Here is a 27,336-nt window from a genome sequence, read left to right as displayed (position 1 = left end):
TTTGGGCATTATTCAGTTTCCATGAGATTGTAGGCTTTCTGTAATTTTTGTTGTTGTTGAAATCTAACTTTAATCCATGGTGGTCCAATAAAATATAGAAGATTATTGCAATTTTTTTTGTATCTGTTGAGATTTGCTTTGTGACTGAGCATGTGGTCAATTTTAGAAAAGGTTCCATGGGGTGCTGAGAAGAAGGTATATTCTTTTGTGTTAGAGTGGAATGTTCTGTAAGTATCTATTAAGTTTATTTAAGTCATAACTTCTGTTATGTCCCTTATTTCTCTGTTAAGCTTCCATCTGGCAGATCTATCCAGTGGTGAGAGTGGGGTGTTGAAATCTCCCACTACTAGTGTGTGTGGTTTGATGTGGGATTTAAGCTTAGTAATGTTTCTTTTACAAATGTGGGTGCCCTTGTGTTGGGGGCATGAATGTTCAGAATTGTGAATTCATCTTGATGTATTTTCCCTGTGATAAATATGTAATGTCCTTCCCAATCTCTTTCAATTGATTTTAGTTTGAAGTCTATTAGGATATCTACACCAGCTTGCTTTTTAAGTCCATTTGATTAGAAAGTCTTTTCCCAGCCTTTTACTCTGAGGAAGTATCTGTGTTTGAAGTTGAGGTGTGTTTTTTGTATGCAGCAAAAGGATGGATCCTGTTTTCATATCCATTCTTTTATCCTGTGTCTTTTTATAGGTGAATTGAAACCAGTGATTATAATGAATATTAATGATCAGTGATTATTAATTCCTGTTAGTTTTTGGTGGTAGTGTTGTATGTTTCTCTTCTTTGGTATTTGTTTGTGTGGACTTATCTATTTCCCATGTTTTCATGGGTACATCTAACTTCCTTAGGTTGGATTTTTCCTTTCAGTGCTTTCTGTAGGGCTGGATTTGTGGATAGGTATTATTTAAATCTGGGTTTATCATGGAATATTTTGTTTACTCCATCTATTGTGATTGAGAGTTTTGCTGGATATAATAGTCGGGGGTGGCATCCATGGCAGTCTTTTAGTGTCTGCATAATGTCTGTCTAGGACCTTCTGGCTTTCAGATCTCCATTGAGAAGTCAGGTGGTATTCTGATGGGTCTGCCTTTATATGTTACTTGGCCTTTTTCCTTTGCAGGTCTTAGTATTTTTTCTTTATTATGTATGTTTAGTGGTTTGATTATTATGTGGTGAGGGGACTTTTTTTTTTTTTGATTCAGTCCATTTGGTGTTCTGTAAGCTTCTTGTATCTTCATAGGCATTTCCTTCTTTGTTGGGAAAGTTTTCTTCTATGATTTTGTTGAATATAATTTCTGTGTCTTTGAGTTGGTATTCTTCTCCTTCCTCTATCCATGTTATTCTTAGGTTTGGTCTTTTCATGGTGTCCCAAATTTCCTGGACGTTTTGTGTTATGATTTTTTTTGGCTTTAGTGTTTTCTTTGACTGATGACTCTATTTCCTCTATTATATCTTTAATGCCAGAGATTCTCTCTTCCATCTCTTGCATTCTGTTTGTTATGCTTGCATCTGTAGTTCCTGTCTGTTTCCTCAGATTTTTCATTTCCAGCATTCCATCAGTTTGTGTCTTCTTTATTGCCTCTATTTCAGTTTTCAAATATTGGATTGTTTCCTTCACCTGTTTAATTGCTTTCTCTTCAGGGGATTTACTGATTTCTTCCATTTTTGTTTGCCTTTTATTTCTTTAAAGAAATTTTTCATTTCCTATTTAAAGGACTCTGTAGCATTTTAAAGGTTGATTTCTGCTTCTTCTGCATTGGGATGTTCAGGTCTTACTGATGTAGAACCACTAGGTTTTGATGGTGCCATATTGGTCTTTATGTTGTTGACTGTATTTTTCCCCTGGTGTCCACCCATGTCTTCCTCCACTCTGTGCAAGTGGTGTCTGTGTCTGAGGGGGCCTCTCTTGGTGCAATTGATACTCTTGGTGTAATGGGAGCTCTTGGTCTATTCCAGGCTCTTGGTCCAATCTGTGCTGATGGATTCTGTGTCTCAGGGATCAGCTCTTAGTCCAATAGGCACTAGTGGTCTCTGTCTCATGGAGTAGCTATTCCCAATTGGTGCAGGGTGGGCTTATGACTCTGGTTTTCACTGGTGTCACAGGGGGCTGTTTTTATTTGGAAAGGGGCCAGGGGAAGAGGCAGCTGCCTGGTCCCTGGGGCTTCAATGGCTTGGGGGATGGGTGCAGAATGTGCCCCAGAGCCCTAGTGGCTAGGGACCTGGTCTGCCCAGTCTGGAGATGGGGCCTTACTTGTTCCCAATCAGTTCAGGGTGGGCTTATGACTCTGGTTTTCACTGGTGTTGCAGGGGGCTTTTTTTTTTTTTTTTGGTGAGGGGGTAATGGAAGCAGCAGCTGCCCAGTCCCTGGGGCTCCAATGGCTGGGGGAGGAGCACGGAATATGCCCCCGTGGCCTAGGGGCTAGGGACGCTGGTCTGCCCAGTCTGGAGATGGGGCCTTACCTGTTCCCAATCAGTGCAGGGTGGGCTTATGACTCTGGTTTTCACTGATGTCACAGGAGAATGTTTTCTTGGCAAGGGGGCAGGGGAAGATACAGCTGCCTGGTCCCTGGGGCTCCAATGGCTTAAGAGAAGGACATGAGAATGCACCTGCAGGGCCTAGTGGCTAGGGACCTCGTCTGCCCAGTCTGGAGATGGGGCCTTACCTGTTCCCAATCAGTGCAGCGTGGGCTTATCTCTCCCTAGCTTCTTAAATTGCTTCTGGTGTTTTATGTTCCTTGACTGGATTTTGAATGTCTCCTAACTACTGCCTCTCCCACCATGTGTTTTATTCCTCCAGAAGTGAGACTATCTCTGTGTCCATATTTCATATTTCCTTTTTATATTAGAACCCCACTGGTATACTAGAGTCTACACTGTTCCCATCTAAATTCATCTTGATCATGTATGCTAAAGCTCTATTTCCAAATAAGTTCATAGCCACAGATATCAGGAGTTAGGACCACATGATGATCCATGTTAATATTCAACTTGATAGGAACTGGAATCACCTAGGAGACATGTTTCCAGGCAAATCTGTCTGTAGTTTCTGTTTGTTTCCATTAGTCTCTAACAGTTGGGGCGGAGTAGAACATGGTTCAGGGAAGTCCTTTACTAGTCCAAAGTTGTCCTTTCTCCATTAGTATTATCTTGATGCTAGCCCTCAGTCAAAACAGTTTGGCCAAATGATGCATAATTCTCACTTATGTAGAGGCAAGGAGGTATGTCCCCTGTCCATGTATACCCAAGAGAATATAGAATAGACAGAGTTTTCTTGATGCTTAAATTATAGGGTTTTCCAACCAATAACCTTGATGTTTTCTTGAGACACCTTGATGTTTGTTTAAGAGCCCTTTCCTGTGTCTTATGTGTATCACTTATAATCTTGGACACTTCCAGAACCTCTGAAGTACTGCAGGTGTTTTTAGTCCATGTTTCACTCTATCATTCTGGTCCTATTTGCTTCTTTCTCCCAGATTCCTCTGATCCAGTTGTTTTCTGTTGATTTTTATTCTTGCTATATATGTAATTTCTTTCATACCTATTTCATAGTTACAAAGTTGAGGGTTAGAGCAGTATGCAGGGCTGTATAGTTGATCTTAGCTCTTGTTCCAATTTTTATAAAACATTACCTAAACTGAAAGCCACCTGCTGAGTTGGAGAAAAGGGTAGTGGGAAATCAAAAGGCTATGGATTCCTTGGCAAGTTCAGTCTTTTCTGGACTCTCACCTCTCCAGGGTGTGCCTGATCCCTTAATCTGGGAAGTTGTAGAGCATAGCAGTTGAGTATAAGAATGTAGAGTTGGACACAGCCAACATTTCACCATGCCTTGCTTGGTATTGACTGTAGAATTCTGTACAAGCTAATAAACTTGCCCTGCACACATTTCCTTAAACAAAATGCAGAGAATGCTAGTTCTTGTCTTACTGGGATATTGTAAATGTTAGATGATTCATGCTGTTTTCTCATTCTCACAGTGGGTATTTGCTCAAAGGAAACTACAATTAGGCATTTTATGAGTCAAATACTAACTGCCCTTTCAATGGAAGGGATTGACTTTGTTCTAATGCTCCTATAAAGGTGGACTCTTCACTGGCTTCCATACCAAATTAAATTATATTGTGAGTATAATTTTTCAGTCTTGAAAAGCTGGTCATTTTTCAAGTTCTGAATTTTCACTACCATCTTCTACTTAGTGATTGAGCCATTTCCAATACTGAAACTGGTGTCCTGGGAACATTTTTGTATTATGTATCACGAATCTTAACAGGTCCTATTAATGAAAATAAACCTGGAGCAAGGTATTGGGGTGAATGCTGGAAGATCAAAGAAGAACAAGCCACAGCCACCTTACCTTGCCTCAGCTGATCCTGTTTCCTCAGACTGGAAGCCTCTGAGTCCTCATCCAGAATGAATCTCAGCTGAACTGTTGCTCAAAAGCCTAAAAACTTAACCAGCTCTAGTTCCTGGTTTTCAAGCCTTATATACCTTTCTGCTTTCTGCCATCACTTCCTGGGATTAAAGGCATGGGTCACCATGCCTGGCTGTTTCTAGTGTGGCTTTGAACTCACAGAGATCCAAATGGATCTCTGCCTCTGAAGTGATAGGATTAAAGGCGTGTGCTACCACTGCCTAACTCTATGTTTAATATTGTGGCTGTTCTATTCTCTGACCCCAGATAAGTTTATTAGGGTGCACGATATTTTGGGGAACACAGTATCACCACAGTATTATGTATCATACATCCAGCTGGCTTGTTAGATTCTGTTTCTCTGTGTGTACAATGAAGATGATAGTGATGTTTATCATAAATATGAATGAATTTTTCATTTCTATGATCACACATACCTGACAGAAGCAATCTATGGGAGAAAGGACTTAGGCTGGCTTATGCTTTCAGAGATTTCACAGTTCTTGGCTCCACTGACTCTGAGCCCACAATGAGGCAGATCATCATGATGTTGTGAACATGTGGACAGAGTGGGCTGTTCTGTTTGAAGAGAAAGCAGAGAGCAAGAATGGGACCAGAAACCAGACAAAACATTCAAAATCATGGCCCCTGGGACCTACTTCTTCTTTCTAGGCCCAATCTCTTAAGGCTTTCACCACCTTTTAAAAGAGTGCCATTATCTTGGGGTCCACATCTGAATTTGCAGGGGAGATTTTACATTCAAGCCTTGGTATCATATGAAACTGTTGTGAAGTCTAAGTAAAATATCATGTATTCCATGGGAAGTTCTATGAGAGCAGGGTCCACCAGACACACTGTAGCTATACTGTAAATATTTGTTAAATGGATGAATGAATATATAAAGCATCAAGGATGATAGCTTTTATAACAACAGACCACAGATTAGATGGCTTAAACAATAATGAAAAAATTGCCACCCATTGGTCTGGAAGCTTGAAGTCCATGATCTCAGTTTTGTTTTTTTCTAAGGTTTTTCTTCATGGCTTGCAAGTGGCTTTACCTGGTTTTTGTCTGTGGATGTATTCTTCTTAATTTCCCCTTCTTGTAAGGGCACCAGTCATATTGGAGTAGGGCTTACCTGCTTGACTTGATTTTGCTTTAATTACCTCTATAAATGCTCTATTGCCAAATACAGTCACATTCTGCGATACTGAGAGTTAGGAGCTCAGTACTCAACAGTGCCCAAGAATGAATTATTTTTCAACAGCCTTCTTTTCCATCTTCAGCCGTCTCTCTATCTCTCTCCACTCCCAGCAATAAGTTGTGCTATGTAAATAAAATCTTAGAGATTAAAGTAAAATCAGTATAAATTGCCTTCTGAAAAAAAATCCACTAGCCTTATGCAACACACAGATGAGTCAACTAATTTATAAAGCTATCTTTATTATATTTAAAATCTCCAGTGTTCCTTTAACAACAAAGGAAATGACAGTTCAAGATCCTATTTGCTGGGCACTTGCTTATTTCATTCAGTGACTTCCACCTTACTAGGCAGACATCATTATTCCATTGTGGGGTGGAAAAACTGGACTTTAGGTAACATGAATTATTTGTTCAAGGACTTTCTCTGATGCCACATTTCTTCCTAAGGGACTGTCTATAAGCTTAGGATGAGGCTGTCTTTGAGGACATAAACATGGGACAGACTCAGGCTCTACCCAGAAAGCACTAAACATATATGAGTGGGAAGGGTTACATTCTTCAGCAGATTGAAAAAGCCAGTTAAGAAATGACAGAAGTCATATTTGAGCTAAACACAAATTCATTTAATTTGGTCTTATTTTTGAGATAGAATTTCATCCTGCCCAAAGTATAAAGTAGGTACTCTTCCACTCTGCTTGAGAAGCTTTTGCAGCTTCAGAGCAGACCTAGGCACTGGGAGATGAATGGTGGGTGATGGATGCAGAAGAGGTGGTGCTCAAGGCCAGAGGTCAGGGGTGTTAAGAAACTTTCCCTTAAATGTATGAGTATGTATAAAATGAAAATACTGTTAGGCATCTATAACACAGTATCAATCCAGAAGGGAATAAAACAAAAATCAAAAGAAGAGCTGAGGCTCTTCTTTTGGGAAAGAATTTAAATCCTATCTCAGTGACTTATCCTGTATTTCATTCTTGACAAACAAGGAATGCTGACAACAGAAGTTTACTTTAAGGTTTAAGGTCAGAGGAAAGTTAGGTTTGGGATTGGGCTTTGGAAAGACCAGATGGATGCTCTGTCTTTATGAGATACTTGGTTTGACCTTGACCAGGTCATTAATCCTGTCATGGGCTTGTTGTCACCACAGGGGAAGAAAGGCTGGCACCTACTAGAAGAGGAAGTAGCATTAAATGAGATGAGTGATGCAGCTATGATGTGGCCTTCACTTTCTGACCCAAGGCGTGGTGTTATTGACCCCATAGTTTCACAGTCTCATGAATCTTTGTGACTGTTGCTCCCATCCTTTGTCCCCAAATTGATGTCTTCTCTCCAGATGAATGGAGTAAACTTCTAAATGTTATTTTGCCTCCAAAATGAGGATTTAGGGGTGTAGATTCTTTCTGTGTCTTCCAATTTTTTTGCAAAATGAAACCCATATATCTTTGTGTAGTGTGCAGGTTCTTTCTTAAATTGACTTTTCTTGTTTCTCCATTCTCATATTTCCCTAGGTCTCACCCCAGCCCAAGTCTCTACTGTTGCAGAATTACCTGCTTTAAGGAAGCACCATGCTCTCTGGTCTCTATAAAGCATCCTTTTTTTTTTCTTTATGACAATACCTCACAGCCTCACAGTTCCTGCCTTTTTTCAGTGCAGAGTCTTAACCTTGGCTATATGAAATGGGATAGAAGTTTTACTTAATAAGGTGGTCATGGAATTCAAATAACCTAATTTATACAAAGTGGTTAACATGGTGTCAGATGGATAGTAAGTTTTCAATAAATGTTTAGACTGCTACTACTTTACTATTATCATTGCATTTTAGAGCACAAAAGAAGAAGAGCTCAGTCAGTGGGAGGAGGGATTGGAGACATTTCCCTGGAGGAATTATTCAATAGTCTTTCTAGAATCCAAAGTAGGGGAGATGGTAATGTTGAAAGGCCTCTCAGGGGAGCTGTGTAGACAGTCTCATGATGGGGCATTACATATGGCATTTCCCAGTACATAGTGGGTCTGGGAAATGGAAAGATGATGAGTTTGGTGGTATTAATAAGAATAGCCCCTGTTAGAATCAAATGTTTAAATGTTCCGTCATCACGGAGTGGAACTCTTTGAAAGGATTAGAAGAATTAAGAGGTGTGGCCTTGCTGAAGGAAGTAAGTCACTGGGGGAGGGTTTTGAGGTTTCAAAATCCCATGCCAGGCCCAGGCTCTCTCCTTTTCTGACTGCAGGTCAGGATGTAGCTCTCAACTCCTCTTCCAGCAAGCACCATGGCTGCTACTCCTGCCACAATGCTCTTTGCCATGATGGTAATGAGCCAAGTTTCTGAAACTCTAAGCAAGTCCCTAATTAAATGCTGTCCTTTACAAGAGTTGCTATGGTCATGGTGTCTCTTCACAGCAATAGAATAGTGACTAAGATAATGAGTATGTCTGGACCTGTCTTTACCTGGTAGAACAAGGCAGTGAGTCTGGGTAGAAACTTCCTCTTCAGCCTGTCCTCTCTTCCCCCACTAATACTTTCACTTTCCTCTCCTCAGGCTGGAATGCCCTCCAGCACATCTCACCCCACACCACCTATCACTGCCTAGCAAAGCCAATTTCATTCTACAAATTCCAGGTCTAATATTCTAATTTTTCCAGGAGGCCTTTTACATTTCCCCAAGAGTAAGGTTGGTGTTTTGCATGGACTTGACATTCACATCCACCCCCTCACTATCTCAAACAAATGAATCATGGTAAATTGTCAGTCCCTATCCAATGCCTTCCCCTTTTTTCTCGTTGCTAATACAATACCACAGGGGAGTAGGGTAGTACTTTCCAGAGCCTCAGGGAACAGATCATGATCAGTGTAACAATCACGATCTTGAAACAAGAAGCTAGAAAGAGACTGGAATCTCTCCATTCCCTCTGTGATATACCTTCAATTAACCTAAGGTCCTTCCACTAGACTGCACCTCATAAAATTCTACAACCTCCCAATACCACACTGAGGACCAGATCTTCAGCATCTGAGTCTCTCAGGGATCAAAGAGAGGACAACACAGCTAAACCACTCAAACCATAGCCATTATAGTTTACCCACTCATGACCCAGAGGATTGTAGTTATCAATCAGAAAGTGGACTATGGAGCCACATTCAGATTTCTTGTCATATGAGAAAACAAAAACAAAACAAGAAACAAATATCTATTTGTTTAAAGCTCCTGTAGACTGGGTTTCCTTACACTCATGACTAAAAGCAACATAATAGATATTTCAAAGGTAAAGTCAGTGTGCTTCTTATAATTAATGTCCTCCTTCCCAGATCTTGCATCTTTAAAAATGCTAACACTAAGGTAATATGCTATGCACAGTGAGATGAATGCTATCAGCTAAAAACCAACTTGTTTTACAAACCTTAGTTCTGGTTTTATGTTCACTGGTATAATAGTTCCCTATTTGTTTTAAAAGTTTTTCATTGTGTACATTCACTGTATTGTTACAAGAGGACATTTTAATACAAGCATATCTTGTAAGTGAGTGTTCTCCCTGAATACCCCCAGCCACACTCTTTCTCATGCATCTTCTTTATTAATGCTTTGTTTCTCTAGACAGTTTCATTTAAAGCTATAGATACACATGGTTTTATATATTACATAAAATCTAGGGATGAGAGAAAAATATACATTTGTCTTTCTGAGACTGGCTTCTTTAGTTTAATATTGTTATCTATGGATGCATTTATTTTCCTCCTAGAAAGCTGAATTTTTTACAACTGCTATTATTCCCAATTCACAGAGGAGGAGCCTGAAGCTAACATTACAGTTGTTATAAATCATACCAATAGCCAGAAGAAAGATGACTGGAATTCAGACTCCAATTCCAAGATCACTAAAAAAGAATCACCTACTATGTGTTGGGAGCTATTCAAGATGCTGGGCCAGATCAATGAGCAGAGAAAAGGTCCCCATCATCAAGGAATTCACTATCCAGTGAAGGGAAGAGAAAGTGGGCAACAATGAGCAGTGGGTTGAGAAGGGCTTTGGAGACAGAGGCAAGGCAGCAAAGATTCTTCCCAGGATGCTGATTCTTCTCCACACCTCTGTGAGTTCCCTATCACAAGCTGCTTTTGCAAGTGGGGATGACAAGAGTGAGGATGCATTCTTCCTTATTTTGCAGCCTTCCCTATTTCCCTGACTTTGATGCAGCTATAGTAAATAGCAGGAATTCAACCTTGCTGGACAAACGTTTGACAGAATTTACATTGGCTTTAGCTATTAAATTGAAAGCTGACTAAAAAATATGGATACCAGAAAGGGTAAACTTGAATTCAAAGGCTCAACTAATACTCATGTGAATGCTCAAGTGCTTGGTAATGTGCTGGTTTGGAGGCTTCCAGGTGCTTCTATCTCTAAGGAGGCAGATAGGTGCGGAGGCACTCAGTTGACTTGCAGTGGCATAACAAGCCACACATCCAAACCTCAAGAAAAGTTACAGGGATAAATGTTTAGCAGGAGAGACATGGCCAGGGACTTATAAGTAAGAACAACCAGGACTATTTTCTCAACATTCACACCCACAGATGGCATATTTATTCTATCAGCAATTCTGTTTCCTGGACCAAGGCTGGAACATTCTTTAAAAGATGTCACCAGTGTTCTGTCCTCTGTGTGCAAACCTTGCCACCTGGAGAAGGCAAGCCCAGAATGCATTTGTGTTTTGTTTGCTGCAGATGTGTAGCTCCCAGGGTTTCATTATAGGCTACATCTGACTGAAGGGCTTAGGAGACTCAAGATAGCCACAGGATTCCACAGAGAGCGTCTATGTGATGGAGAACAAAACCTTCCTGAACCCTGAGACTTGATTTAGAACTAACCCTACTGAATGCTCAAAAGCCAGTACTGGGGCATAACAAGGATCTTGGGATGCACTTCCCACTCTGTCCCTGTTCGAGGTGGAAATTACTTTATTGAGTCTTGTGGAGTGTGAGGATGGCTGTTCTTGGGACTTAGATTACTTGCTTTGTTGGAGAGAAGAATATGAATGAGAAGTCTGGCTCTGCTTTTCATCCATTGATAAGTTAACGTTCAAGTGAATTTCAACAGGGCAGATTTGATCCTGAGAGATTTGAGGCTGTAACTCCACATGATACAGGCCACAGTTAATTCCTCTTAGGTCTGAGAACATGGACAGGTGGCATCTGCTTTCTTTTCTGTAAATGATGAGGTAGGTTTGGAGATGTAGCACAGTGGTATAACAATTGCCTAGCAAGTTCGAGGCCATGGATTTGGTCCTCAGCTCTGAAAAGAAAAAGAAAAAGTTAAAATGATATGGTGGGCTAAAGTATCCCTCAGCTTCTGCCAGCATTGTGATTTGAGGACTTAAATAGGTTCATAATTACAATGATTCAAGGGTTCCTAAGTCTAACAAAGTTTAGAAGCAGCATTAAAATATATTTCACATCCAGCCTTAGGCCCAAAGATTGAGTGGGGTGGGTGCAGGCATAGAAATATGTTTTTTCCTCTATATTTTGGTAATTGTAGTCAGCCTGATACCATCTGGATGATGTGCTAGAGCTTCTGAGATACTGAAAGCTTTTTGTGGAAGACCACATCTAGGGCATTTTTGTACCTTCTTAAGATCTTACTAAGGAAAAACCACTGACTTCTATCCAAATCCCCAGCTCCCATCCTGGATTCTGGGCCATGTGGACCACAAGCTGTAGTACTCAGATCTTCAGGGGCTGAGGAGAAGGCTGTGTGTTGCATCTTTTGATCCCCCCTTATTGTTAGAATACAGTTCCAAAGACACAGCAGCCTGCAGGGAGGGAATAAAGCCTTTGATCTCTGCCTAGGCTCACAATGGGCTTTTGAACCAGGAACTCAGGAGTGTCCCAATTTTCCCTGTCTGGAAAATGGGAGCCACAGCTGGTCTCACATGTCCTATGTCACTAGCAACATTTTTTTTAAAGCTCACAGATGCTTTGAAGATTAATAAGGTGCTTGGAGAAAGGACAGTTTCTAAAAAGGCAGTGCTTGGATTTAACATTGACAGGGAGCCAGCAGTCCTGCATGTGCTGGAAGAAGCTTAGAATGAGAGATGATCTGATTCCATTACAGGGACTGAAGTATCAAAACATGAAATCCAAGCCATTAAGCCCTGGCCGAGGACAGGCATCTTTGCAGAAATCAAAATATTTTTTTTGAGCTGAGGACTGAGAAGGAAGGGGGCATTTTGGAGATTTGAGGAATAAAGAGGAGGAGTGGAGGGGAAGATAATGGGATGGCCAGGTGAACTAGGTCCATTAGAATGAGGCTTGTGGATGAAAATTCATGTATATAATCTTTTAAACATTTATTAAATTATTTAATTTTATGTGTCTGAATGTTTTGCATGCATGCATATGTAAGTACACTACACAAAGGCATCAGATTCCCTGGAAATGGAGTTATAGACAGTTGTTAGCTACCATATGAGTGCTGGGAATTGAACCTGGTTCCTCTGCAAGAGCAGTAGATACTCTTAACTATTGAGCCATATCTCCACCCTTACTTCCCCATCATCATCTTGTTTTTGTGTTTTCCAGTCTGATTCAACTCCCTGAGGCAGGCACTGGGTGAGGTCAGCTGAAGTGGACCAGGGTTTCTGTTTAGTCAGAGAAATAGAGTGAGAGTAATGGAGGATAGGTAGGCCAGGGTATAGAACATGAAAAGAAGCAACTCTGGATGTCCTTAGGGATTGAAACACACTGGTAGAGGGGCACACAGTGAGATACAGGATTTAAGCTGGGTTGGGTCACTAATTTCCCACTTGCTGAAGTTATTGTTCCCTCCCAAAAAGGGCAAATGATAGATGCACTACACACATGGATAATTCTCAAAAGATGCTATATCGGGGAAGGGGCATCCATTACCTCTCCATCAGGGCTTTGGAAGTTTGTTTTCAGAGTCTTGTAGAACAGAAAGGGACTTCTAGATGGGTTTTTGAGACTCTGATACCATTTCTTATTCAGGACATTGTTTACACTTTTGCTGGATTTGTGTGTGTGTGTGTGTACTTGTTAACAATTAACTCTAAAACATAGAAAAATATCAAACATTCAAAATGATTCTTAAACAAAAATATAAATGGAAGGTCTAACTTTTCTTGTTGTAGCTAGATCACATCTTCCTTCCCCCAGTAACCTCTGCTCTGGAGATTGTTCTCCAGCTCCATGAGAATCACCAGGAGATCTTACCCATAGTAAGCTACCATGGGTCTCAAGGAGGCTGGGCCAGAACCTGCACTTTACCAACTCCCAGAAGATGCTAGTGCTGTTGTTCAGAACCTTACTTGAGGCAGGAAAACTCTAGACTTCATTGTGCAGCTACAACTCTAGTCATTTGTGACATACAACACTGATGCCTTTTCAATGGGAAGAGAAGAAAAGTGAGAAAAGGGAACTTTAGGTACCAGCTTATGTAACTATATTATGTTATATGCTTAATGGGGACTATTTTCATTCATCCTGACAATAATAATTGTTATACCCATTTTACCAATGAGAATCTGGAGCCTGTAGATGTTTGTGTGCCTGAATTCATGTGGTAAATAAATGCAGAATAAGCAATAAAAACTAGGTTTCATACCAAACATAATTGCATGTTAACTGTAAAATGTTTAATATACAGTGGCATGTAGGCAGATTTTTCTTTTCTGCCAGCTAGCTCCCAAATCATGACATGGAGACATTATTAATTATGAAAGCTTAGCCATAGCTTAGGCTTGTCCCACTAGCTCTTATGGCTTAAATTAACCCATTTCTATTCATCTATGTGTTGCCATATAACTTGTGGCATTTACCTGTCCTGCATGTCTTGCTCCCTGCCCATCTGGCTCACAACTCTCTCTTCTACCCAGCTTCCTGTGTGCCTGAAAATTCTGCCTAGCTATTGGCTGTTCAGCTTTTTATTAAACCAATCAGAATGGCACATCTTCACAGTGTACAAAAGATTATCCCATAACATTTCCCCCATTTTTGTCTAAATAAAAAGGAAAAGGTTTAACTCTAACACAGTAAAGCTATATATAATAGGAACAATTATCAGGTAAGAGTTACATTTACAATGTTTAGTCCATTTGTATTTGGCAATTTTGGAGAAAACACTTTATTATTTATCTTATCTTGGTAATTTCAAAGTTCTATACCTAATTTATCTTTTATCATATCTAAGGAAATCTATAACTATGACTATATCTAGTCTTCAGCCTCATCAAACTCAAGAAAGATATAATATTACTTTAGTAAACAGGAAGTACAAAGCAAACACTTCTAAAACTGAAAGAAATAGCAGAAACAACTGGCTGCCTGGACAGTCACCCAAGTTTCCTCTGCAATGTTGGGGCATCCATCTTTGACCTACAGGCCTCGAATATCTGACAGACTTTCCCGTGAAGCAGGAATTTTTGAAGCACTGTTCTACCCTATCTTGGCAAAGTCCAGCAGTCACTTTTCTTTGTGTCCTGCCAGTCTAGTTTGGACAACATACTGTCAGAAGTTGAGGTAAAGGCAATTTCTTGTCCAAATGGCTAGTTTTTGCCATAGAGAAAGCAAACTCCATATAGAGGTTCTTTGATGTCCATCATCCTTTTTTGAAGTAAATTGGTAGGCCAGGGGCAGATGTGTGTCACTGTCATGAAAAGCCTTATGTTATGAAAACATTTTTAATACCATATTCTGTAGGTCTTTGAAGTGTTTGAAAACATACCTAACATAACTATAAATCTGATAGTTATAGATGAGCAACTATTAACTTCTATTTATTATCCTAAATAGCTTTCAAAAACTAAAACATTACATACCCTTTTAATTGAGCCACATAGATATAATACCTTAAACAAGACTAAAAACATATATACAGTATAAAAAAATAAACAAATTTGTATCAATATACAAAAATCCATACCAATGTAAAATATTTAAGATGAGTAGTTGCTTTTTTAGTTTAAAAGTAGATTCAATAATCTACCTTTTTATTCAATCATTTCTAAATCTCCCCTTTTTTCTTTTCAGAAGATCCCTGAATCTAATCACCTTTGTTCAGCTTTTTTTCCTGACCATTACCAATAACAACTTGTAACCAGCCCCCTAAACAATGACAAACATCTATAACCCATCAAGTGACCATAAGCCATCCACCTCACTTCTTGGGAATATTGACATTGTGTTCTTTAGACTGCTTCCTGTTGGTTGGGGGCACTGACATCTTTAGGAGACCCTGGGAAAATTAGGATAATGGTCAAGTCCTGGCGGAGTTAGCTCTATTATTTGTTGTCCTGTCCCTGTGCAATGGGAAAGTGCAAGGCTTATCTGAAATCCTGGATGGAGTAGTCTGTGAGGCTCTACCATCTCAGCCAGCAGCCTTCAATCTGTTCTCTGAACTCTGAGGAAACTGCAACAGAGGCATGCTGGGAGGCTGGATCACCTCTGCCACCTGTTTTCATCAGTGTCTGGGCCCCTTGCTCTGAAAACATATACTTTCAAAGGTAACATATATATCTGCATTAACACAAGTCTGGAATATGCAGTGTGCACAAGTCAAAGATGACTTTTGTTCTATGTTTGAACAGGTAAAGGCATCTGTCAACCTTATAAGTCCATCTGGACTCAATAATTAAACTTTAATATAAATCTCTATCCATCCATATGAAAATATGGCATGTAATAATAAGTCATGAGGACTCTGTAGCTAACAAGATTTAACATGTCTCATCTCATCTCAGCACTGTTCCTATGTCAAAGAGATCAGCTTACACATCACCTGTGTAGTCTTTTTTGGTTCCCACCATATCTTCAGCCAAGGTACTCAGAAGGTCTTCCCTAGTCAAATCTGATCTCTATTAGTCTGGAAGGAATCCACAGCCTTTCATTTCCTGTGGAAACAACAGCATAACCTCTTCTCCAATGCAACACATTGTCTGACTTCCATTTTTAAGTTAAGATATTTTAAAAATATATAGGTTGGTTTAATTTAGCAGTTTCCATAATCCAATGTCTCTCAGCAGCTATTATTTTTTGTACATTAACATTTAAAAAAATTCAATGTTAACAAGACGCCATATAGAATCCAAACTCCCTGTGTATTTTCCATTCTTAGGTTACTTTTTTTTTTATTACTTTACTCTCTCTTTAAAGATTTTATTATTTTTAAACTATTTTTCCATGACCCATTTTTTTCCTTAAGCCTAGGCACATTTTTAAACACACTGTAACCTGTTCAGAATTTTTTTCTGTGTGAACCTGCTTTACTGTGTATCTTTTTTCTGTCTGCATGAGTAAAACCTTAAATCTTCCACATGACTTAGCTCATGGCACACTGGCAGCTCAAGCAGGCAGGCAGCTGCCAGGAGATGTGTCTCTGTACTGAAGCCAGCATGAGATACATAAGACTTGGAAGGCAAGTTTGGCTCCATTTTTGTGTGTTCAGACCTCTTTATAAGCTTTCGTCTTATGTTGATATATGTCACTGGACATTGGGTGCCATTGGGTGAATTTATCTGTCTTTCCAGTCAGTTCCCAATTCATGACATGGAGACTTATTATCAATTATGAAAGTTTGGCCAATAGCTTAGGCTTGTCCCACTATTTCTTATAGCTTAAATTAACCCATTTCTATTTGTCTACATTTTGCCACTTGACTCATGGCTTTTACCTGTCCTCCTGAATATCATGTTCCCTCTTCATCTGGCTCTCAAACCTCCCCACTTCTTCTTCCCAGCATCTTGTGTGCCTAAAAATCCGGCCTAGCTATTAGCTGTTTTGCTTTTTATTAAACCAATCAGAATGACACATCTTCACAGTATACAAAAGAAATTATATTAACAGTGGCAGAAGCTAAGCTCCTGTTTATTTGCATGAACAGAAATAGTTGCCATTGGCATCTTCTTTTTATTTTGTTTTTGTAAGAATATAAATCCTTGCTGTGTGGTCTATAGGTGTGAGTCTGAATCTTGGATGCAATCCTTATGAATATGACCAGGAGCTTGTCATTAACATTCTAAACCTGTTTCTCTGTCTCTGAAAGGGGTAACTGAACCACTATACAGTTATTTGGGGAACAAAATAAATGATACATTTAAAGTGCCTGGACAATTCTTTTACAAAGTACTCAAGAAATAATGTCAATTATACATTTTATTACCACTCCTACCCCTGAGGAAGGGGCAATCTATACTGTGGAAACTGCATGTAATTGGATGTAGCATGTGGAAGCCATTCTCAGCCTTGTCTGGAGCAAGCTCCCTATGCAGAGGTGTAGGATAGGGGCTGGCTATATACACGTCCCGAGTTTTCAGTGAGTTCCAGTGGCTTGCAGAGCATATTTAGAGGAAACCTAGCTGGTCCTGTTTCTATGATCCTATGTAAAGGTTCATTCACGGCCTTTCCATTGTGACATCTTCCTCCTTCCAAGCCAGCACAGCTGATAAGATGTCTGCGGCCAGTGCTTAAATATCATATTACCATCATTTGGCTATTTATCTCAGGCAGGTGCTTTGAATTCACCTGATCCCAGGCTTTTTCATTTCAGAGCTGCCAAACTGTGACTCTGCACCCAAGACAGCAGTTTCCCCTTTTCTTTGACCAGCATGGGCCGAGCACGGCTGTCTGCTCAGCTGTTTCTCGTTAACTTGCCTCACAGGTCAGTGAAGAATGCCAGTGTCCCTAGTTTGCCAGGCATGTTCACAGGGGGTTCCCTAGCATCTCACACAGGGCCTGGAACACAGTAGAGGCTTTTAAAACATTTGTTAAGTGAATGAACCTAATTGCATTGGGAAACTTATGCAAACTCTCTACGTTTTTGCTGAAAACTGGTATTTGTTGAGCAAAATGAATCCACTGCACCCACCTCATGTCCAAATATAGGTCAGAAGCTACTCTTTGACACCAGAAGGATTATACTCTATTGAAAAGCTACAAGAAAGCAAAGCCAAGAGAGGTTAGGCCACATGCCCAAAGTTACAAAGCAAGGAACAAAACCAGAGGTGATTTGAAATAGCTGGAGGCTGCTGCCTGACTGTGTCCTTCCTCTGTGTATAGAACTATGTAGTTATTGGAGTCAGAAGGCACACCTACAACTTTTAGATGCAGTTATGAACTCCACTATAAAGTCACTTTTGTGAATGATGGTGATGAACCTGCCCTTTATTTTAATCTTTATTATGAGTGTATGCATTCAGTGAGTGAGTGCATATGTGTGCAGGTACACATGTACATGTGCGCATGTGTCTATGGAAGCCAGAGAACAATCTTGAGTGTTCTTTCTCAGAAGCCTTCCACCTTGCTTTTTTTTTTTTTTTTTTGGCAGAGACTTTTACTGAACTAGAAGCTCATCAGTTCTCTAGATGGCTCCTGGGGAGGGGAGTTGTTTTCTGACAAACAAGCACCCCCCCCCCCCAGGAGCTTAGACAGCAAGCCCAAAGAACCACCTGTCTCCAAAGGCCCAGTTCTGAGGTAACAAACATGTGCCACTGAGCCCTGTTTTTTTTTTTTTTGAGTGTGCGTTTTAGGGATCAAACTCAGTTCCTCATGCTTGCACATCACACAGTATACTGACTTAGTCTTTTCTTCCATCCCAAATCTGTTTTTTAAATAAAACAAGAAGGTCAATTGTGTGTAACTACAGCTTGAAGATTGTAGAATGTCAGCATGCTCTAAAAAATTGAGATCCTGAAATTCATCTTGAGAGGACTACAATCTGAATTCCACTTACGTGTTATTTTAAATTTCTAAGCTGTCACATCAAGCACCTCACTGAAACCTGCTGTTGGTTGTTTGTAGCACTGTAATTAGTGAGCCCCTGACTAAAGCACCCTTGGTCCCAGGGTTACCCCAATCTGAAAGGAGCAATAAGCCAGTCAGAAATAAGGTATTTTAAGATGCTAGAGAGTCTTCCCCATACATTTCTTTTCCTTTTTTTTTCATTTTTAAAATTTATTTATTAAATTTAATTTTACATATCAGCCACGGATTCCCTTGTTCTCCCCCCTCCCACCCCACCCCCGCCTTCCCCCAGCCCACCCCCATTCCCATCTCCTCCAGGGCAAAGACTCCCCTGAGGATTGAGTTCAACCTGGTAATTCAGTCCAGGCAGGTTCAGTCCCCTCCTCCCAGGCTGAGCCAAGTGTCCCTGTATACAGGGACACTCCCCATACATTTCTTAATTCAGCCACCAGTGATGCTGCCTGGCAGGATGTTTTCTTAGAGGGAAAGGAGCAAGAGTAGGTATTAAAACAGGTCTTTTCAACAGTGTAATTTGAAGCTGCAGTTTCTGGTTGACTAACTCTGGAGGAGACAGGCATTCAGGAGATCCTATAAACAAGAGTGTGCTCCAGATAACAAAGGCAGGGACATGTGGTTCACGGGCTTCTCCACTTTCCTTTACCTACAGCTTTGCTAACCGTGTGTCTCTGTGGCCTCTGTTGCTATCAAATTTTTGCCTTATGAAATGTCAAAAGGGAAGCACTGATTCTCCAGTACAACAAGTATTCTCTCTCTCTCTCTCTCTCTCTCTCTCTCTCTCTCTCTCTCTCTCTCTCTCTCTCTCTCTCCCTTTCCCCCTCCCTTCCTTCTTTTCTCTTTCTCTTTCTTTTTTTAAATGTAATGTCTTTTGGAGAATTTTTCACAACTCTGGATAAATATTTCTCTGTCAATTCAAGCAGAAAAGTGCTTATGACTTCTCCACAATGATACTGCTGTCTGTTTATGAGGCAATTGTGTGTAGCAGAGTAGTCAGGGCACCCAGCATGTGCACAGCCCTGACTATTTCCTCTGAGAGTAGAAACACATGCTTCTTTCCCCAGTAGGTGACACTGGAGAAGGAGGAGGGTGCATTACAGTTTCTAAGGCCATAGAGTTCATAATAATTCATGATGCCCTGCAAAAGGTTGACCACAGAGAGATACTGTAATATTCTGAGAATTCCTGCCCTGAGAAGATGTAAACACCTATCTCCCCATCATAAGAATGCAGTGACTCTGGTGATCAGATGGCTGAATACCCTAACTATGATCATAGAAGCCTCATCCAGTGACTGATGGAAGCAATGCAGAGATCCACGGCCAGGTCCTAGGTGTCCAATCGATGAGAGAGAGGAGGGATTCTATGAGCAAGGGATATTGAGACCATGACTGGAAAAAGTACAGCCAAACTAGTGGAAACACATGAACTGTGGACCAATAGCTGAGGAGCTCCCATGGCTAGGCCCTCTGGATAAGCAAGACAGTTGTTCAGCTTGAACTGTATAGGGGTCCTCCAAGCAGTGGGATTGGGACCTGTCCCTAGTGCATGAGCCAGCTTTTTGGAGCCTAGTGCCTATAGTGAGACACTTTGCTCAGCCTTGGTGCAGGGAGAAGGGGCCTGGACCTGCCTCAACTGAATGTACCAGGCTCTGCTGACTCCCCATGGGAGACCTTGCCTTGGAGGAAGGGAATGGGGGGTGGGTTGGGGGTGAGGGCTGGGGCGGGGCAGGAGGAGGGAGGACAAGGTAATCTGTGGTTGGTATGTAAAATGAATAGAAAATCTCTTAATTAAAAATAAAAGAATGCAGTGACAAACCAAAATACCATCCCACCTAAATTTGCCTTGGAAACCAATGAGTTTATTGGAATTACTCACAGAACATGTGTGAGGCACTGCCTGAAGGAGCATATGTGACCCCAAAGCAGCTGCAATGGAAAGTCGTCACCCAGCAAGGATGATCGGTTTCCCCATAGCCATGCAGGCAAACCCCCTTTCTGTTAACTTTCCCAGGCCTGTGTACTTTGGCATTAGAAACCCCAAAGCGATTAGCATTCAGGGCAGAAATGCATTTAAATGGGCTGGATGAAACAGCTGGAATCTCAGGTCAGACCCAATGGGCCTCCCTGCTCCTCCTTTCTATGAAGGACTATTAACTGTCAATAAGCCTGATGATCTCTTGCAAGCAGGTACAGCTGATCCAATGAATATGATGGCTGTTTTGTGAGGACCGTATTTTATATAGAAACACATCTAATGGCTTTGGGCTCAGAGTGACCTGAGTCTGATCTGTCTTTTCCAAACCGTACCTCCTCCAGGACACCATGGTTGCCTCTATGGGGAACTGATGGGGCCTGTGTTCCTCTCTTAAACCAGGTACCATTTAGATATGATCTCATTTATTCCTCCACGAGGCCCTGAGAGGTGTGAATATTAAATTGATTTTGTACATAAAGAAGTTTAGGTTGAGAAGTTACACAAATCTGGGAGGGATTCTCTCATTTTTCCCACTATTTAGCTAGTGATATTAGATAAGTTACTTAATTCTTCTGAGCTTTTTGTTCTCAGCTACACATGCGTACACACACACACACACACAGTATGAATCTTAAAGGGTCTTATTAATAAAAACAAACCCGGAGCCAGGTATTGGGGTGAACACTGAAAGATCAGAGAAGAACAAGCCACAACTAACCTGACCTCGCCAATTCCTCAGCTTGATCTTGTTTCCTCAAACTGGAAACCTCTGTGTCCTCATCCGAATGGATCTCAGCTGAACTGCTGCTCAAAAGCTAAAAGCTTAAAAAAGGTCTAGTTCCTGGTCCTCATGCCTTATATATCTTTCTGCTTCCTGCCATCACTTCCTGGAATTAAAGGTGTGTTTCACCATGCCTGGCTGTTTCTAGTGTGGCTTTGAACTCACAGAGATACAGATGGAAATAAGCCTCCTGAATGCTAGGATTAAAGGCATGTGCTATCACTGCCTAAACCTATGTTTAATATAGTGGATCTTCTGTTCTCTGACCCCCAGATAAGTTTTTGGGGTACACAATATACCAAACACACACACACACACACACACACACACACACACACACACACACACACACTGTATCCTTCTCTCTCTTATTCTCCTCCTTCTCCTCTCCCCTTTCTACCCCTTCTTCATCATTTTTCTTTTTCTCCTTGTTCTTTCAGCTTTTGCTTTGGAAAGGAAAAGAACCCAGAGAGGAGATTTTAAGAACGAGTCAACATTTAAAAGCACAGACCATGTGTCAAGTTTGATGCTAAATAGCTGATAGAGTCCCTGCTTAACACATGATAGATATAGAAGACCAGAGAAGTAATAAAACAGAACCTGCCTCTCCACAGTGAAACTAAGATTTGTATCCATTTTATTGCAGTGCCTGAATTTTAACCACTCCGACTTTTGAATAGGTGCTTTATTTTTTTGCTGTGTATTTGATTCCTGTTAAAGAAGGGGGGATGTGTATGTATGGGAGGAAGGTTAGGATTAAGAAGCACAAATTATATGAACCCTGTTCTAGTTTCCTTTCTGATTACAAAAAGTAACTTAGGAAAGGAAGGGTTTATTTGCCTTCTAATTCCAGGTTAAGGTCCATCACCATGGGGAAGTCAAGTCAGGTACTTCAAACAGCTAGTCTTGTCACATCCATAGTCAGGAGCAGAGAGGAATGAGTGTATACATGCTTGCTTGCTTGTGTTTAACTTGATTTTTCTGGTCTTATACAGTTCAGGACCCCTAGGGAATGGTGCTTCCCAAACTGGGCTAGGTCTTTGGATAGCAATTAACTTAATTAATACAGAATAGACATACCTACAGGCTCACCCAATGTAGACAATCTTTCACTGAAGTTCTTCTCATATGATTTTAGCTTGAGTCAAGTTGACAATTAAGTTACCCATCAGAAAACCCTGAAGAATAGATATCAGGCAGAGATAGTTACACTAAACTCTTTTGTAATTTATAGAATGAGGTTGAATGGAATATCTTCTTACTAAAATGTCTTCCAAGGTCACCTAGACCAGGGTTTAACAGACTATGCTAATGGGTCAAAGTCAGCCTGTTGCTTGTTTCTGTAAATACAATTTTGTTGGAATATGATTATTTTCATATTACAAAAGCTAGTGTATTAATATTGACAGAGATACTATGACCATCAAACCTAAAATATTTATATATTTTTATTTAAAATGGTAAGATGTTGATTTTATTTCTAGTGTGAGTTTTCTGATAAATAGTAAGTGATATGATATACTAGACAACTTTACAACTTGCATTGCACACACATAGTTTCACTTAGGTTTCTACATGTCTTTAAATGAGTAAGTGATAATCTCCTACTCTACCACAACCACAGGGTAGATCCTTAGTATGAGCTCTCAGAAGCTGTCTAAGATTAGAGGAAGTTTTCCAGATGTCTCATGTTCTTTGCACTTACATGTTTTTTCTAGTGCAAATCCTCATATGCCTTTCAAAGGAACAAAGATGAATGATGGCTATACTGCATACTCTGTATTCATAGGATTTTTTCTTCAATGTGGATTCTCACATGTCCTTGAAAAAATGAAGAGCAACTTAAAGTTTTTCCACACTACAGATATTCAAAAGTGTTTTCTCCAGTGTACATTTTTTTGTATATATATTAAAGTATTCCAAAATGCTTTTCTGTGGTTGATATATTGTGTACCCTAATAAACTTAGCCGGAGGTCAGAGAACAGAATAGCCACTAGATTAGACACAGAGGCCAGACAGTGGTGGCACACACACCTTTAATCCTATCACTTGGGAGGCAGAGATCTGTCTGGATGTCTGTGAGTTCAAGGCCACACTGGGAACAGAGCCAGGCATGGTGGCACACACCTTTAATCCCAGCACTTGAGATCTCATGCCTTTGCTTGGGAAGGACACATACCTTTAATCCCAGGAAGTGATGGCAGGAAGCAGAAAGGTATATAAGGCATGAGGACCAGGAACCAGAGACTTTTAGCAGCAGTTCAGCTGAGATCCATTTGGGCGAGAACTCAAGGCTTTCAGTCTAAGGAAACAAGATCAGCTGAGGAGATGGCAAGGTGAGGTTGGCTGTTGCTTGTTCTGTCTTTCTGATCTTTTAGCTTTCACCCCAATGTCTGGCTGTGGGTTTTGTTGTTGTTGTTGTTTTATAAATAAGACCGTTTAGTGATTCATCTTATACCTTTCTACATTCCTTACATCCAGTGGGAGTATATGCCAAAATACCTTCCCACATTCCTTACATTCAATGGGAATTTCTCTCAGTGTGTGTTCTCATGTGGATACAGAGGGCTGATAATAACAAATACAGGCTTTTCCATATTTCTTCCATTCATGGGGTTTCTTTCACCCATTATGTCTGTGTGTGTGTGTGTGTGTGTGTGTGTGTGTGTGTGTGTGTGTGTGTTTGCTTGTTTTTTTGCTTTGTTTTTTTTTACTGAGGACTGAGCTTAGGACCCTATGCACACTGAGCAAGCACACTTTCACTGGGATACCTCCAAAGCCCCTCTTTGAGTTCTTATATATGCAATGAAAGATGAAGAAGAGCTAGAAGCCACCCTCCACTCCTCTAATCACAATATTTTTTTCAGCATGCTCCCTCACAGTGTATTAAAAGATTAGGGACATATGTAGGACTTCCTAAACTCCTTATGCCATAGTGTTTCTCTATGCTTTGTTTTTTTTTTCATGTGTATACTCAGGGAAGGGGTTGTAGAGCTCTTACATGTAGCAAACATTCATAGGACTTCACATTGGTGTTTTCTCATAGGTATTTAAAAAGACAGACAACTGTAAGCTTTCTTGGAGTCCATATGTTTTCTCACACATTAAAGTAGGTTTTGAAGGTGCAATGAAGGCCTTCCCACACTTTATACAATCATATGGTGACTCTATAGTGTGAATCCTCATGTATTTTGAAGTCATAGGTAGAAGTCAAGGCCTTCCCACATTCCTTAATTCCTAAGTTTAATCTTTACCATGTATGTCTTCATGTTCTTTGAGGTATGAAGAGATATCAAAGCCTTCACCACATTTCAGAAAACTCATAGTTTGCTTTCCCATTGTAAATCTTCACACACGCCCTCCCCCAAAATGAATGACTGAAGGCTTTGAAACATTGCCTGCCTTTATAGAGCTTCTCTTCTGTGGGAGTCTCCAAAGGGTTCCTAGACAGAAGTCAGAAAATGGAAATCTTTCCTACATTCCTTATACTATTATGGTTTGCTTCCAATGTGTGGTTTAATGTATTCTTAAGGAAAGAATGAAACAAAAAGGCTTTTCCACATTCATGGGTTCCATGATATTTTACTTCAGTACTTCTCTTGAGTTATGCAAGCATAAGCAAGGTTTGAAATTTGCCCACATTGACTTTCTCATTTCTTTCATAGATTTTCTCCACCATGACTCAAACATCTCTTATCAATTTAGTTTTGAACAATGCTATAGGATTCTCATTTTTTTGTGTCAAGTAGAAGAGTAAGAATGATTTCTTTTTAATTATACTATTTTCTCTTCATTGTATATTTTTCCACATTGATATCTTAAAGAACAACTAATTAATTCGTATTAACGTAATTCAAAACCTTCCTGATGATCTGCATACAAATATCATAGATAAGTTCTCTGTCTTAGTTAAGGTTTATATTGCTGTGAAGTGACACTATGAAAACAGCAACTCTTATAAGGAAACCTTTTTTTTTTTTTTTTTTTTTTTATTTTTTTTTTTCGAGATAGGGTTTCTCTGTGTAGCTTTGCGCCTTTCTTGGAACTCACTCTGTAGACCAGGCTGGCCTCGAACACACAGAGATCTGCCTGCCTCTGCCTCCTGAGTGCTGGGATTAATGATGTGCGCCACCACTGCCCGACTAAGGAAACCATTTAACTAGGGTGGCTCACTTACAGTTTCAGAGAGCAGGCAGATGTGGTACTGAAAAAGTAACCGAGAGTTCTACATCTTTTAGGTAACAGGACGTTGACTGAGACACTGGGCAGTATCCTGAGCATAAGAAACCTCAAAGCCCGCCCACACAGTTACACACTTCCTCCACAAGGCAATACCCACTCCAACAAAGCCCTACTTCCTAATAGTGTCACTCCCTTTGAGATCATGGGGGGCAATTACATTTAAACTACCGCATCCTCCCATCACTGTCTACAGATCTTCCTTATGTTCTCAGTGAGAGATTAGATGAGTTATTTCAGCAGTTACAGCTTTTAGACATTCCTTACTTGGTGCCATCCATTGATTATGGGCCTATGACAAGGCAGATCATTATGACATACATAGTGGCTGGTAGAGAGAGAGAGAGAGAGAGAGAGAGAGAGAGAGAAAAAAAAAAAAAAAAAAAAAAAAAAAAGAGAGAGAGAGAGAGAGAGAGAGAGAGGGAGAGAGGAATAGAGTTGTTACTCTTTACAGGATATGTTTGCTAACCTCAGATCTAGTATGGAGGTCATCAAGCTATTAAGACATGTTCTTTTATTAGGGGAAATAACAAAACACATACTTTAACCTACATGTATTTTAATTTTTAAAGATTTATTGTTCTTATTTTATGTGTTTGGATATTTTGCCTTTATGTATGTCTGTGCACCATACTTATGCTGTGCCCATGGAGGACAGAAGAGGATATCTGGTCCTCTGGAACTAGAGTTATAGATGGTTGTGAGCCTGCATGTAGGTTATAGAAATTAAACTTTCATCTTCTTCAAGAGCAACAAGTGCTCTTAACTGCTGCACCTTCTCTCCAGATCCCTAAAATATTTAAATGTACTATAACTCTAATATATTTTTCTATGTTAAAACATTTGCCAAGTAGAAACTTACAAAGTTAATTTTTATATTTTTGGTTGTGAGCCTAGCCTTTAATGGCTGAGCCATCTCTCCAGCCCTAATTTTTAAAAATGTACAGTCAAGTAGTTTTTAGAAATACTCCTAAGGGTATTTTACTTCTTTTTCTGGTCTAGAGATACAGAGACTGATTCAGACAGTGATTTTAAACTTGATGTCTATGTAGGAGCCATAGAGATGTCACAAATGATAAAAGAATTTTGTCCAGTAGCATGAGTTTAAATTCAGCAAAATCTTGAAATTCTCACATTTGTCCTTCTGCTGTATTGTGTTCCTGTGACAGATTTAGTTCAAAAAGAGAATTTTGTTTTAAAAATAGTTTCAAAATTGTTAAGAATAATGGTGACCAGACTTCCTGTCTCAGTATAAGCCACAAAACAAGACAATATCTATGAAGTGTTTGCAGATATTGGGCAGCAGGCAGAACCATCATTTCTCAAGGGAGGTAAGCAATGGTCTGGGCTTCCCTCACAGAGGCACTGTTCTGGCTGAGCTACATGGTGAAATTGATGAGGCAGAGAGACAAGGGTTGGAGTTTCAGGAGTCCATGGTGGTAGCCCACTCCACTGGAAGAAACTTATACCTGGAACTGCTAATCTAGCCCAGAATCCATGCCTAGGAGATTATAGGCACTAAGGAAGAACCTATTATTTTGTAAAATTGACAGTCTAACTATCTTCTAAATTCATATCTTCATACTGAAAGATTAGACAAATTCTAGTACTCATCATAAGTTTTTTTTTCCCCAGTGAGTGGTGATTAATATAGACTCACAGCATGTTGAAGTTCAAAGAACAAGTATCTCTAGAGTGCTCAGCCCCAAATGGGACAACAATATCATACCTCCTTGCCTCCAAGACTCAGGGAGTATTGCTGAAGATAGGGAATTAAGGTTATGAGGATGGGAAAAACTGCTATGAAAACTGTCTTCTCTATACACAGAGATGTTGCACTCATGAAATCCCATCATCTAGTTTTCAAGTTAGTCAAGAATACCACAAAGTTACACCAAGCAGCAAACCTCATACAAGAGGTTTATTGGAGGGAAGAACAGAATGGACAGCAGAGGGCTCAGTGGAGGGTAG

The 27,336-nt window shown here is 40.2% G+C and overlaps 1 long non-coding RNA gene across 2 annotated transcripts in view; it reads left to right on the top strand.

Annotated features, from left to right (window-relative positions):
- Positions 1-27,336, top strand: part of LOC114710599 — a 155,104-nt gene that overhangs the window by 65,834 nt on the left and 61,934 nt on the right. The gene's annotated exons all lie outside the window — the stretch shown is intronic.

Source organism: Peromyscus leucopus, chromosome 5, assembly GCF_004664715.2.
Source record: "Peromyscus leucopus breed LL Stock chromosome 5, UCI_PerLeu_2.1, whole genome shotgun sequence".
Lineage (NCBI taxonomy): Eukaryota > Metazoa > Chordata > Mammalia > Rodentia > Cricetidae > Peromyscus > Peromyscus leucopus.
Note: the sequence above shows the minus strand (reverse complement) of the source record. Positions and strands in the feature narration are given on the sequence as shown.